The following is a 15,020-nucleotide window of genomic DNA, read 5'->3' as shown; positions in this document are numbered from 1 at the left end:
TAGTGAATATGAAATTTATTCAACATAGCATAGATTAGAACTATAATTTTATAGTAGAAATAATTTTGAACAAAAAAGAATATTTAGACATATATTGTCAATAAATTAAACTTTTAAATTAATTTATTCCTCATATAATTTACAATAAAATTTTATAAAATTTATGGTGTGGAGCGATTGTGGTTTCATAATAACATTTCATATTTGGAATTCAATTTGTTTTGACTGAAAGAATAAATCATCCTGTGTGATTTGGCTGCTTGTTAAGATCAACATTTATTTAGTACCACCTTCCTATTACAAAAATATTTAAGTATTTTATATTTAATTTTACATTAACTATTCTAATTTCCAAGGATATGCATTTTTTTATTCAAGAACCAGAATCCAAAATCACAATAAAAACAGTATTTTTAATGAGCCTAAAAAATACTTGATAAAAAATTTTAACTCAATTCCCTGTAAATAAAAAGAAAATATTATATTATTATAGCTCATACAAAAATTCTTAGGTAATGCTTTTACTTGATTAATCAAATGAATTATTTTAATGGTTAAATTTGCTATTCATCAATTTGTGGGTAATATTCTTATGCAGAATATCACACTTGAATATAAATATCAATGCCACACATCCATAGAAGACAATTCTCTCATTAGATTAATCTGGAAATACATATTCTAAATTATTTACTGAAAGCTGCTGTAGTTACAGAAGACACAAAAGACATGTAGAAGCACAAGTTCAAATCCATCAGCATAGGTTTTAACTTCTGTCCATCTGGTACGCTATCTCTATGGTTATTTACTGATAACAAAAGCACATAGTTATTAAAAAAGGACAGTACATTAGGCCATAGAATTGTGTTTTGTAGAAGCTTCTTGATTTAAGAGAGCTTCGCTGGGAATTTGAACACAAATTATTTCTGAAGTCTGTTCTGATTATTTCATACCTCTGCTCAAAAACACAGTCATCAGGGAGGTTGTGTATATTGTACATGAAAGCAGACTCAGGAAAGCATTATATGTCTTCACCCTTTCATTTCTCTTCCAAAGGAAATGGTACACTGACCCCTCAGAATTCAAGGCAAATATCTCTGATGTTTCTTGTTTGATTTCTACACAGCAGAAAGTTATTTAACATGCCTGAGACTGAAATGCAGAGTAGAAACAACTTTGTCTTTGACAAGTAAGGGAAGATATGATCCACACACAGGCTTATCCTCTGAATTTCTGGACCAGAAATTTATCTCCAATAAATACTGAAAGCCTTCCTGAGGATATATTCTAAACACTTCACAGGTAATGCAAACAGCTTTGGAAATCACTGTGGGTGCTCTGAAGCAATTCTAAAGCTCTTGGCATAATTTGGTGCCATGCAACTTACACGGAGGAGTCATTTTATACTAGAATTCCTTTTTACTCCATAAAATTATACCCAAGATGAAAGTGTTGCAAAGCCATTGTCATTTTAACTGCAACAGGCTCTTACTTCAGCAAAAGTCTTGGTGAAGTGCCACTAAGAGTCTGCTCAAGATCTGCTAGAAATGCATACTATTTAACCCTATATCTATTACTGATTTTAAAAAAAAAAAGGTGATGACAAGAGTATAGGGAATTGTTTATGAATTAGGGCACAGTACAACAGTCATCTGAAACCCAGTTATTCTTTCCAGACAGTGTTTTCCTATGATCTTTCTCATGAGCTTTTTAGCTAGTGTGCCACTCATATTATGTGAAAATACCATCTGAACAGAGTCAAATTTCCAGAAAGAACATAAGATTCAGCACAAGTCACAGTTTTGTGTCAGTACTATGCACAAAAAGATTGTGATACTTTCTGGAACATCTATATCTCTACATCTGGAGATATAAAGTGCAAGTGGGGATATAGGTTGTAGGTGACTTCAGATGGACTCTTGATTGTCACCTTCTGTGTGTTAGGTGACCATTGTAAATGCCAGTCCTATTAGCTGAATTTAAAATATTGCTTCCCTGGTCATTTTAAAACAACATACTTTACAATCCTTGCTCAGTATAACAGAGATGTGTTTTAGATTTAACTTTTTCCACCTGGTCATGCACCACAGTTGTCCCTGTCTGTAAAAATACAAAAAAACCCAGCTATCCTCTACTTTAAGAAGCACAAATTCTTTTCTTCTGTTTATATTTTTCCAGACATAAAAGATTCTAGAAAATGCATGTGCGATGGAGGCGTAGTGTATACAGGAAGCTGTGTAACCAACAGATTGACTTTGTGAAGTATTCATCACTGCAGGTGATGGAAAATTTTGCACATGCAAAAACATAACAAAATGAGCAGCCACAACCTAGCTGCAAAAAAGAAGTCTTCTATTAAATATCTTTTAAAATCTACTATAACCTCAAATAGAAAGTTTTCAAGAGTTTCTCAACAAGAAAGGTTTTTTGAAATCATGGCAGTGTACAGAGCTGGACACGTCAAGATGTATTCTCTGAAATGGTTGACCAAGAGCAGCAAAAAATCAAACCAGGCTTAGTTGAATCTACATTCTTGGAAATAATTCTAGAAGAAAAATCCAAAGTATGTAAGTGCTGTATGGTGGAGAGTTGAAAATATTTTGTACTGTCACTTTCCAAAACAGTTAAAAGACAAATAGTCTACTTGATGTTTCTTCACAGAAGAAAGCAAATTCAATAATTCATCTGATTTGTCAATAAACTTTTTTTAATATTTACTGAATTTGTATTTTTAGTCAGGAACTATTTTGGGCGAGATAAAATGGAGAAGCACATTGTACTGTGAAATAGAAATTCATATGCAACAACTTGGATCATATAGATAACTTTTTTTTTTTTTCGCCTTTTAAAAATCTTTTTGCATTCCCTAACAACACTTTCAAGACAAGGTACCCTTTTGGTATGTAAAAGCAAATGTGATAAAATGCAGTGAGGACATACTGCATCTAGCTAAAGTATAGTAGGACCTTCAATACTTATATTACATTTTTCCCCGTAATCACATTCATTGTATAAATGCATACCAACTCATTCTTATCAAGGAAGAATTATCACAAAGATGAAGATAGTCCAACATGCATGTTTCCTCTATTTTTCTAGATGTAACCCATTGCAAAGAAAGAAATATTAAAATGTTTATTAAACTATAAACGTGCCTGACATTGAGTACATTTACTTCAGTAGATCCAGTATCAGAAAGATTATTGCCAAAAAGAAATTTTTAAATTATGATTGTCATGGTAACTACCAGCTGCTGTTGCACCAGTTCCACCAATGATACAGTTTTTTTAAGGATATGCTGGAACTGTAATGCAACAAAGAAAAGGAAAATACTTATTTGATCACACAGTGATTAATTTTTATAAGCTTTTCAAAACCTGCTTTTAGAAACACTCACACTATAACACATATAATAAACTATTAATAAAAATATGTGTACACTTAAACTACTGAAGACCACTTGATTTCAGCAATAATCTGCTTTGGTTTTTAACAGCCTAAGTATGGCAAGTGTGCACAATCTCATTGATAAATATGCACCAAATGACAAATTAATATGTCCTGACCCTTCTCAGCTACAGCTACAAATGTAATTATAGTATTTTGGACATCAGTCAGTTTTGTCTGTGTGGGGAAAGGTTGATTCAAGCAGCATATGGATCTGCTATAAGGAAGTATAAACTGCCCTCTATGTGAGGAGAGCGTGCATAATATGTGTTTAAAAAAAAGAAAAAAAACTTAAAATCATGACTATTAGAAAGCAATATATTTTATTAAGCTGCCAAATCCATTAAATTGTTTAACTATAGAGAAGACTGTTATTGAAATCCCAGTGGGACTTCTGTTTAGATGATCTGGGAGCATTTTTTCCAACAGCTAGCATGTAATTCCACATGCTAAGTTTCCTGATTGTTTTCACTCTGCTTTAAACAGGAAATTGAAAACCTGTAAGATTTTTTCCTTGTGAAATGTTCAGATGATTCTGTAACTCAAGAAAGTCAACAATACATATGATAACAATGATAACAGTGCATAGGACTAGAAAACAGGGTCTGCCATGTTATTAAGTTACCTAATTTTTGAAATTGAACAAGGATAGAAATTACAGAAATAGACTAAAAAAATCTCAAAAAAGTTTATTTTTGTAGCCAAATGGATAATATGTGTATATAATATGTCAAAAATATTTTCATTATAGTACCCTATATTTAAAGTTGTGAGCTGGCAGTTTTGGTATATTTGTCTGTTTAGTTAAAACCAGGGATTAAATGTCCGCTGAAAACTCAAAGATGCTTTATAGAAGCTGTCAGTCATTTCCTGACATTTTCCATTGTCTTCTAGTTCTGGTATTTTTTCTATTAACTGACTTCCTTGTTCAATTTATGAAGCAGATTTCCTCTGCTTTGAAACAGCCTGCACTGAATTATTACTGTACACAATGGGAGATGTACTCTGGTAACTATGGTGTAGAAAGGATCTTGACCTTAACTCTTGCAGAATTGAGCTAACTTGTAAACCAGTATGAGGGTGAGCTTGGATTATTTCTTGCAGGCAGCTATCAGTTGTCTGTAAAATTATTAGTTTTATAGCGGAGGTGAAATTTTTATTTTGAATAGAAATTGAATTTTTATTAAGTTGCAAAGAATTTGAATACAGCAAAAATCCTACAGGTAATAGATCAGTTAAAAATGTTGCAGAAAGTATCTTAAATCTAAACAATTGTTGCTTACATATTTCTTTCAAACAGTAAATAAAATTATACAATGATCATCATGAAGGAATAAAAATTTGAAAAAATAGGAGCAAAAATGCAAAGGAGACACACCAGGAAAAAAAAAAATTACCGTTTTTTTTAAACAAGGTAAAGTAACTTTTAGATATGTGCTTGATCCCAGAAACTAATATTAAATTTTCCTAAATTTATGGTATTTTTGCTGGAAGCAGTTCCAGCCCAGCTGAGAAGCAGAGACCTGGATAAACTAAAGATTTATTCCATTGTAATTATGTTTTTTTTTTAATTGTAGTAAATGCACAAATCATTGTTGTTCAGTTGGGTAGATCATAATAAGGCACAAAATTGGTTTCTGTGGTTCTCCTTGAATGATACTAAAGCCTCCATTCAAAACCTCAGAATTAGAAAATGGGAAAATAAATGTCATATTTGGAACACTGGAAAGGTAACAAGTTGTTGCAAAAGAAACAGATGCTAAGAATTTAACAACATATTTCAAAATAAGCAATCAGCTGGAAAAAAAACACAGAAAAAAGGTCTATGAGTCTGAAAAAGCAATGTCCTCAATCTGTTCTTAATTTGAAATATACACTGCAGTTCTACTTCTATTTGCAACTTTATCACTTCTCCTTAATACACCAAAGCCAAATTCAAAGACAAAATCATCCACATTCAGCAGAAATGTGGATGATGATGATATTGCAATATTCTGCAATGACTTTGCCAACTAGTAATCTCATGGACTCTCTAGAATTGCAAAAAAAAAAAAAAAACATCAAAACAAAAATCAAATAAAACAAAAAAAAAATCCCACCCAGTTAGGACTCCAAATTAAAAATATAAAAGAAAATGCCAATGCACTTTAGCCTTCTTCCAGTGCAATTCTTGAACAGTGCTTTCTTGTGAAACTTACATGCTTTCAGAACACCCTGTCTCTAGAGCAAAATACCAAGTAAAACATAAATCCACATAGTGCTGTTATCCACTTATCAGCATCACTTATCAAGCTTTTGTAATTACTGGAAGTCATTTCTCTCTTTTTCATTAGATTAAAGACCAATAAAATACAATGAATACATTTAAAAAATTAATTGGAAAACAAAGTCAAAATGAAGGAAAGAAAGGAAAGAAAAAAACACCACATTACAAGATCATTTTGATGTTCCCCTGCATAACATTACAACATTAAATTACCTACAATCCTGCTAAAACCTCCCTTTGGCTGATTCATGAGAACAGGAAAGTGATGGATGCTTTTATTCTTGGTTCATCACCTTTGTCTGCTTCTGATACAATAAAAAGTCCCCAAAATCACTAGAAATAAATGCAAACCAGTCTGACTGATCCTGTCTCCCATCCCTGGTAGACTGCTATCTTGTCCTTTCAACCTGTTTTCAAAGCAATATATTTATGTGAAAGGGCTTTCTCTCCTAAAAGATCAGTCAAAAAAGCTCTTTGTTCAAACTAGAATCTGAAAATACCTCTGATAGAAAAAAAAGGTAATTTCTCTGCATATTTTTTTCACAAAAAACATATATACAACCAAAAACATCCTCTAAAAGCTAATCTAAAACAATCTGCAATTTTGGTTGATATTTTCCTTCATATACAAACTCTCCTTTTGTGTCACCAGTAGGCACAAGAATGTCTGAACAGCTGAAGTTCTTCAGTACAAAATTTCTACACCGTGGCTCTGACGCTGGGAGTACATCTATTCTTCTATTTATAGAAGGAGGACAAGGAGAACACTCAAGCTCTGGATGATATGGTCTTCACCTTTTTCAGAATTTCACACCCTTGGTTTCCTCACTTGCCCCAAGACAAATGCACAGCCATTTATTGGCGTAAACTTCCTGCAATTTCCCTAGTAAATTCTAATATGCTATATTGCTTCTTGTATTCACAGTATTGTTAAAATTTCTTTTCTGAGCAGCAATAACTAATTTGGAAGTCATCATTATCAGTGTGTTTCCATGTGTAGATTGTTTATGTTTTATCAACCTTAAATTTACATCCAGAATTTTTGCCTGGTTTTTTACTACTATCCAAGTCTTTTGTGACTAGGCTTGCTTTATTGAACCATCTTTAGCAATTTGTAACAGTGCCAAACATTGTTAATTCACTATTCACATCACTTACCTGAACATTCAAATGAGGAAGCTCAGGGATGTAATTTTATCCATCATGAGAATGCTTATTTTTAAATGAAATGTTTTACAGTAATTTTAGCAGCTTATAATGTCACACAGCACTTGTCGAGCTGACATAACTGCTTTGAGGTCTAAGGTATAATTAGTGAGAAAGCACAGCAAATTTGGGATTGACTTGAGTGAGATTTATCAAATATTTAGTTTTAAGCCCAAACTTTAGCATGTTGCTGAATAGGTGTGTAAGCTGAGATATAAAATTAAAGAATTAAACAAAAAGCCTCCATAAAACCATAAATTCACATTTTTGAATTCACTGATATTTTTGTGTATTTTATTCCAATGGAATAAATGTGTTCTAATTAGAAATAGCTCACAAACCAGCCCTAAATTATATCTGATTTTCATACTTTCAATACACTTTTTTGACTCTTATTGTTGAATGTTATTAACTCTGCAGACCAAGAGAAAAAAAGGCTTCAGAAGCCATCAGTGCAGAATATCACTGTGCAAACAAGAAATACAACAAGCTACAGGGTGTTTGGGAATGTTTCATTTAATGCACTAAAGGCAATATGTACTTCATTAATTGTATAAAGTCACTTTTTTGGTTTAAAATACCTAATAATGAAGAAAGCTGCTCCTTGCTAGGGATGTGAAAAGCCCTGTATAGTTTGATGACAAGATTGTCACTGTCAGGTAATAATTCTATTCTCATTGAACAAATCTGACAATGTAAAATCACTCTCAAAATAAATCCTTTTATACTAAGAAACAGTAATAATAAAATATATTGGGAATGTTTTTCTACATAGTTATTTTCCCACTTCATAAGCAAATGCAGCTACCAGTAACTGAACAAACTCTAGGTTAAAATTAGCAAAGTTACAAATAAACAGGTTTTTTTCTAAATTGTCATGGCTAATGCATAATTCAAAATGAGAACAAAGGCTAAATTATAAATCACCCGATAAATAAATTAATTATAATAATTCTGCATTCCCCATTTATAAGTATGCAAGCACTACACAGTCTGCACAGACACAAAAAACCCTTTCTTCTCTAGACTTCTACAGCCATGACCACAATACACATTATGACCCTTGAAAAGTTTAAACTTTAAATTAGGTCACTGCATAGATTTTGCTTTTTTGAATTGTCAGAACCTCTTGTGAAGTGGGAAACATTTGTAATTTATTTTGAGGAGATATAGAAATGGGGGCTGAGCATTAAAATGTTCATAAATTGAATTTTGAAATATTTTACAGTGCCATGTGTAAAACATGAAATGGAATTAAATTTGTGTGATACAACTGAAGAAAAAAATGTTATGCTTTTCTTGGTGTGATCTGTATATTGATATATGTAATGATCAGTCATACAAAGTCTGTCTGGTGGATTAAAAAGGTACATTAATAAAGAAATTAAGAGAGATAGTGAGTTATTGTCCAACATGTGTGTTTCCTGTTGCCCCATATTACCGAGAAATTAATCTGTCTTTTGATTAATAGAAGAAAAGGAAAGATCTTTATATGATACTGTGGTCTTGAACTTCTTCCAGTGCCTCAGACTAAACACACTTGGACATATCCTGCCAGTGAATTTACTGCCAGTTAAAAAATAGTGTGCATAAACGAACAATCAATCTCAAAGTAAAAGCAAAAGAAAGTATTTTTCAGTATGACATTCAGCAAATTCCATACTACAGGAACAGGTCTTCAATGATTTATTTTTCTATATTACATGGAAGAACAAAGCTATGAGCTATAAGATCACAAATATGAGAAATCAGACTGTCATATACTTTCCTCAAAAATTGTGTATAGTGGTAGGGGGTCAATTGAAAATTTGAGTGAGCCACTTAATATTCTCTCAGTTTCTTTAAATTATCTTCACTGTTGCTCAATGTAGTGTACTTAAGTAGACCTGCATGCATTTTTTACGTTTGTTTGAAAATATAAATAATGTAGAATAATAAAAATCTGGGTCAAGGTCAATAAATGTCTAAACATCACCTCCATGGGAAGTTGAGTATGGAGTAAGATGCAGAGTAACAGTATATCCAGGTATTGGAAGAGCAAACTACAAGATTAACAACAGTTCTCCCTTCTCCCTGGTCATAAATCATTTTATACTGAGAAGTTTACAAGAGATTTTGCTAAATTTATGTATCTTATTTAAAACTTTGATCAGTCTAAATAGACTGCTTCACAGTATATCTTATCATTTATATATTGACCAAGGTAATGTGAAAGTTTTGAATCAAGCTTTTCATTAAGAGGTCTTTTCCCTTAGGAAAATTTATCTTAATATAGTCAGAGAAAATTGTTCTGAGATTCATGAGGAAATACTAGGAATGAGGGACTTGTCCAACCAGGAGTAGAAATGGCTTCAGGAACACCTAAGAGTCTCTGAAAAAGGAGAACAGGGCTGTGCTTCTCACAGACAAGCATGAACTGGGGCAAGTGGGATGGGAAACGACAATGGACATGATCTGAAGTGAGTTTCAGCACAGTGAGAAAAGTCAGGCAGTGGGACAGATTTGCCTAGAGGAGTTGAGCAGTCTTCATTCCCAGAGTTTCTCATGAGATGTTTCAAAAACTACTGCACAACCTGGTTTGATCTCACAGCTGATCCTCTTTGTACACAAGTTTGGACTGAGGAGATCTCAAAGTCCCTCCACATGTGAATGATCCTGTGATCTTATGCTAATGTCAAATACCAAATTTCAACATTTAATATTTTGAAGGTTTTGTTCCAACATAGGTTTCTGCCTATTAGTGATTGATTTTTGTATTTTCAACTATAAGAAATAGTTGAAATATTTAGTGTAGGTTCACTTATATATTCCATATAAAAATAGTTCTAGATATGAAATGCTTGCCTTTTTTATTTCAAAATTACAGGCATTTTTGTACAATATGAACAAAATTTTAATTATATTTTTTATATTTCTTCATAGTTTTTGTTACTCAGAATAAGAGCAAGAATTGAAAAACCACAGAAATTACAGCTTGTGGTTACAAGTTAAAAGAAAACGCCAATCTCTGCTTTTGTTCCATAAAGTATATATTGTTTCATACCTCAAATTTTCACAGTTAAAAAAAGATTTAATTTAATTTTGAATTCTAAAATATAGTATTTTTTAATCATAAATACATTATTTTAAGTATATAAAAACACTCCCAAAATCTGTAATCACAACAGTGACCCTAGTTATTCTCTAGAGATATTAAAGCCCCCCCAAACCAAAACAAGCAAATAAAAAACCCTTTCTTTTTCTCTCCTACCAAATATTTTTTTTTTTTTGTCTCCAAACTGTGAGGTTTCTAAGTGATTGAATTGCAGTGAAGAAAAATAACCTGCACAATAGGTGGTCTAGGAGCTTGTAGTAGTCTTCATATGCATTTTCTTAATAACATATCATCTGTAGTTTCAAATCTGTAATGAAAGATATCTTTCATTGATTATTCTGTACAATTTAGATTTATAATATTGCTGCATATCATAAGAAAAGGCCATGTTAAAGGGGTAATCAAAATTAACTCCAAGAAAGAGGTTGACTAATGAACCAATGTCACCCTTCATGCTATCATTTCTCACCCACTCTATGTGTGACAGTTCTTAAGCCTATTTTACTTGATCTCAATAACAATCATGACCAAATTTTCTGAAGGCCAACTCATTTATCTTGTACTTAACATTCAGGTTTCCTCCTATTCTCCTTGAGCTGTGAGCCTTCCATTGGCCTTCAAAGTCCAGTAGCAGGTAGGTAGCAATGGATTAATCCAAAAGTAATACACATATGAAGAAGACATAATTATCTTTCCCAAGAAGAAAATCTTCTAAAAGAAGAAAAGGATCAATGTTCAGCGGCTTTATCAAATTTGACAAGCAACCTCATTGCAACCAGAGCTGTGTTCCTGAGCTTGGGTACATGCAAGAAAAGCCAGAATATGAAGTTATTAATATATAATTAAGACAAAGTTAATTCTTTTCCAAAACTCAGAGAATTAAAGGAACAACTTCTATTTAGTGATGCTTAAGATGTTGCAAATTCTAACCTGAACAGTTGCTCTGACTGAGGCATCAATTGTACCATAATTACATTCTCCATGTTACAGTAATTTCTTTACTAGGACACTCTGAATGTCAGAATGACATAACAGAGGTGATAGTTTTAAGGTTTGCAAGATTCTGATCGACTCCTGCTGAAATAGTAACTACATAGAAAAGGAAGTAAAGTAGTATAGGTCCCATTGAATCACTCTGCAATGAAAAATGTAGGAGTTCAAACTTACAGGCCACATAATTAAGCAAGTGTATATTTTCTTTTTTTTTTTTTTTTTTTTTTTTCAGTTTTGGGGTGGGTTTTTTATTTGTAATAAGGACCCTTCCAAATATTCTTTAGAAAAAACAAATCCAAGGTCAGTCATGAGCTACTTCTGAATGGGGAATGACTATGTATGCTTTTGTTAGGTACCATTCATGAAGGCTAAGAGTAATATAGATTAAAAAGCTACAAAACTGTGGAATTAAATTCTAATATAAAAATCTTGCAAGAAAATAAAAATGAAAAATCCAATCCGAAAATGGTTGTTTCAGTGAAATCATAGTGAAAATTAAAATGACTGTGCATCATATGCAAACAAACCTGACAACCATACATGTCATCTTTATTTTCTTTACAAAAAATCTTGATTTACTAAATTTCACATTCAAGTAATGCAAAATCATTATTTTTAATAGGAAAGATAAAAATACAACCTATGGTGACTAATCATTTTCAGCAAGCAAAGCTTTTCTTTAAGTACAAAGAACCTTGTCCCCACTTTGAACAATAATGATTATTATTATTAAATATTCTGTTTGTGTTCTTTAAATGTTCATTAAAGTAGTTTCTGAACCTTTATAATTTGATTTAATAGGAAGGTCCTGTAAAATAATACTGAGATTCTGCTCTTGTGCTCTTAGCTATACTATTTGTTCTTCTTAGCACTTGAACAATTACTGAATTGGAGATTCTGTCATGCTCAATTGATATAGATTCCATTATTCCAGCAACTGAATTATCATCAAGCATTGTGTTGCTAAGTTTTATGTTATGTCATGCTTCCATTAGCATTAGCAGATTTGCTTTATTTCCTAATATATAACTTTTTTTTAAAACCCCTAAATGAAATTTGTATCTGGCTAAAATTATTTAATACATATTCTCTTAAGAACTGGAAAGATAGTTTAAAGAATTCTCTTTCCTGGGACAATATAATGGGAAGTTACTTGGAGATTTGCAAGGATTTGCATTAAATTATTTTAGAATTTCTTCAAAAAAAAAAGTTTAAAATAATCCATTTATTTTAATTCTTTTGATCCTAATAGGCACTAATGTACATAGTATTACCTATTTTCTATTAACTAAAAAAAAACAACTTCCCAAAAAAAACCTAAATTAATTGTCTTTTGGACAAATGTCACATCATATCTGAAATGTAAGAAATATTTTTCTTGATGTTATGATTAAGAAAGATACTTTTACAATTAAAAAACCTTTATAACAGAAAGCATAAGAAAAATTAAAATCCTTTCAGCCATTCAGCATTTTATTTAAGCATATCCAAATGCTTGTTTCTGCTTTAGAGTTTTAGGTGTGCCATAAGTGGCACATAACAGATTCATTTCCATGATGAGCAGTTGGAATTCCCCTAAAAAAGCAAAAAAAATCTCCACCAAAAACATGTCGAGGGTGGAGAAGTAGAGAGAGAGAAAGAGGGAAAAAAGAGAGAGAGATTACAGTGAGATATGCTTTATTTGACATATTCTCCCTATGGAACAATTAATTTGGGGAATTTAATGGAGTTTTTCACTAACTGATAGAGCTGTGTAATGTTTCTCCATTCTTCTATTAAAATATTCTAATTAAATCAGTCATCCTAGTCCCATCTGTTATATACTGCTCTCATGTGGGGTGGCTGCTGGATTCTCTCCAGGGCAGCCACTGTATTTAGCTCTCTTCATGGCTGGTTGGATGTCAGACACAGCAGAATCTTGTCCTCAGTTAGAAATTACTGCTAAAATATATTTTGCTGTTACATCACACATGAAAGAAACCCCAGGACAATATGCCCATTAGTAAAAATTGTAGGTTGACAAGAAAAACTGAATCATATCTCCCTGTTATTTTCTGTCGTGCTGGAATGTTTTTTAGTTCTTTTGAGACAAGGAAGGACAAATACATCTTGGAGGAAAAAAAAAGGTGTCTAATTAGCTTTCAAAGTATACTTTGAGCATTATTGTTCTCCACGTCAAAGAACACACTCCTTCATAATAATTGCTGTAGAAACTGTTTATCAAAGGAATGTTAACTGAGTAGATGACAGATTATCTTGCAGTGCTGCAAGGGCAACTGAAATCAAACACACTCACAAATCTTCACAAGTGCATCTCAGAGCTGGGTGTCACCAGACCACTTGCTTACAACACTGTGCACAAAACCCTGGTTCCACTGAAGTCACTGAATTTTACATTGACTTCAGTACAGCCAGGATTTCTGCCTCTGATGATAATCTATATGCATCTGTCAACTAACTTAAACTAAATATGGTTTCTTCACTCCCTAGAATAAATGAGCTTTATGTTTTTCAAGGTCAAATTTGTTTAAATTGGTTCAGCTCTGATTACTTTGTCACAGGAAGGAGGTACCACCACTTTAGCTAACGATATAGTTGTGGTGAGAGACATATGTTCAAGTGGAAAGATTTATCATGTTTATACATTGGGTTGATAGTTTATAGTCTGTGTCTGTAAAATTTGCAATAAATATGTAGAGTCACCTTTAAAACCAGCCAACCATCAGCTGATTCACTTAAATGGTTATGTTTCTCAGGCTTTCATACATTTTCTTTAAAACTTCCACACAATTTTCTGTATCTATTTGCATGAATAGAATACAAATACTTGTCAAAGGGCAAAACATAACTCTGAATTCCTTTAGAGGAGTCAAGGGGCAAGAAAAGTATTTTGCAGATTTGCACAGATAATGTATAACCCTACAGAGTCTAGTGAAGTATAATGGATAGCAAAGGAATTACAAACAGACTTCAGTAGAGCCCATGGACAGTACCTGTGAAAAGTAATGACAAATGTAGCATTCAGTACACCCAAGAACTTGAAGATAATTCTTGAATAATAGTTCCTATTGAAATAATACAACTTTTCTCCTCTTAAATGTGGTCCATTAAACTCCTAGAGAATTCTATGCCAGCAGAAGTAGGATTTACCACTAAAAGATAGGGCATACTTAGTGTACAGATGGTTCTCACATCTGCATATACACTGTAAAGGAGTGAGAGATTTGAATACCTGAACCAGTTTTATGTCATTCTCATTTTTAAAAACCAAAAGAGTAATAAACTTTCATTGAAAAAAATGCAGTCACTAATTAATTGAGCATTCCTTCCTTCAACTTAAAAAACAAATTATCCAATCAGAATGTAACGTACTGAAATTACCATTAAGTTATCAATTAAAATATTATGAAATCAGAAGTATACAATTAAGATAGTTTTCAAATTATTGGGAAAAAAAAGCACTCAAAATTTATACAAAACATAGAACAGGAAAAGATATATACAGATTTCTTCTGAGTTAAAAGCTCATCTGATCAGCATATCTTTACTCATAAATATCTATGTATAGTAATATTCTAAATTTCATATTAAATATCTGTAGCTACACATGTGAAGCCTAGAAGTTTTATGAAATAGAACATCAGGACTACCTAGCTCCAGTACTTTCCTAACTCAAAAACATGTTTCTTAATCATATGTAACTCTTAAAATAATATATTTTATAGAAAAGGAATCTGTCCCAAAATGTAAACTTATTAAAACTAGTCTTCTCCCATTATTCTATTTAAGATTTCAAAAATAAAAAATTTAGTTACAAGAATTTTAAAACCATCTCATAAAAATCTTTATGGAAAATAGTATAGATCTATTTTTAATATATCTTTTAATTAATCATGTCTCATAGTGGAAGGTGTCCCTGGCCATGGCAAGGGCTTTTGAACTAGGGCATTTTGAAGGGCCCTTTCAAACTAAACCAAATTCTATGTTTCTCTAAGTATTCTGCATTATTGAATT

The 15,020-nt window shown here is 32.1% G+C and overlaps 1 long non-coding RNA gene across 1 annotated transcript in view; it reads right to left on the bottom strand.

Annotated features, from left to right (window-relative positions):
- Window positions 1–15,020, bottom strand: part of LOC110470575 (uncharacterized) — a 94,055-nt gene that overhangs the window by 19,152 nt on the left and 59,883 nt on the right. The window lies entirely within an intron of this gene.

Source organism: Lonchura striata, chromosome 1, assembly GCF_050655825.1.
Source record: "Lonchura striata isolate lonStrDom1 chromosome 1, ASM5065582v1, whole genome shotgun sequence".
Classification (NCBI taxonomy): Eukaryota; Metazoa; Chordata; class Aves; order Passeriformes; family Estrildidae; genus Lonchura; species Lonchura striata.
Note: the sequence above shows the minus strand (reverse complement) of the source record. Positions and strands in the feature narration are given on the sequence as shown.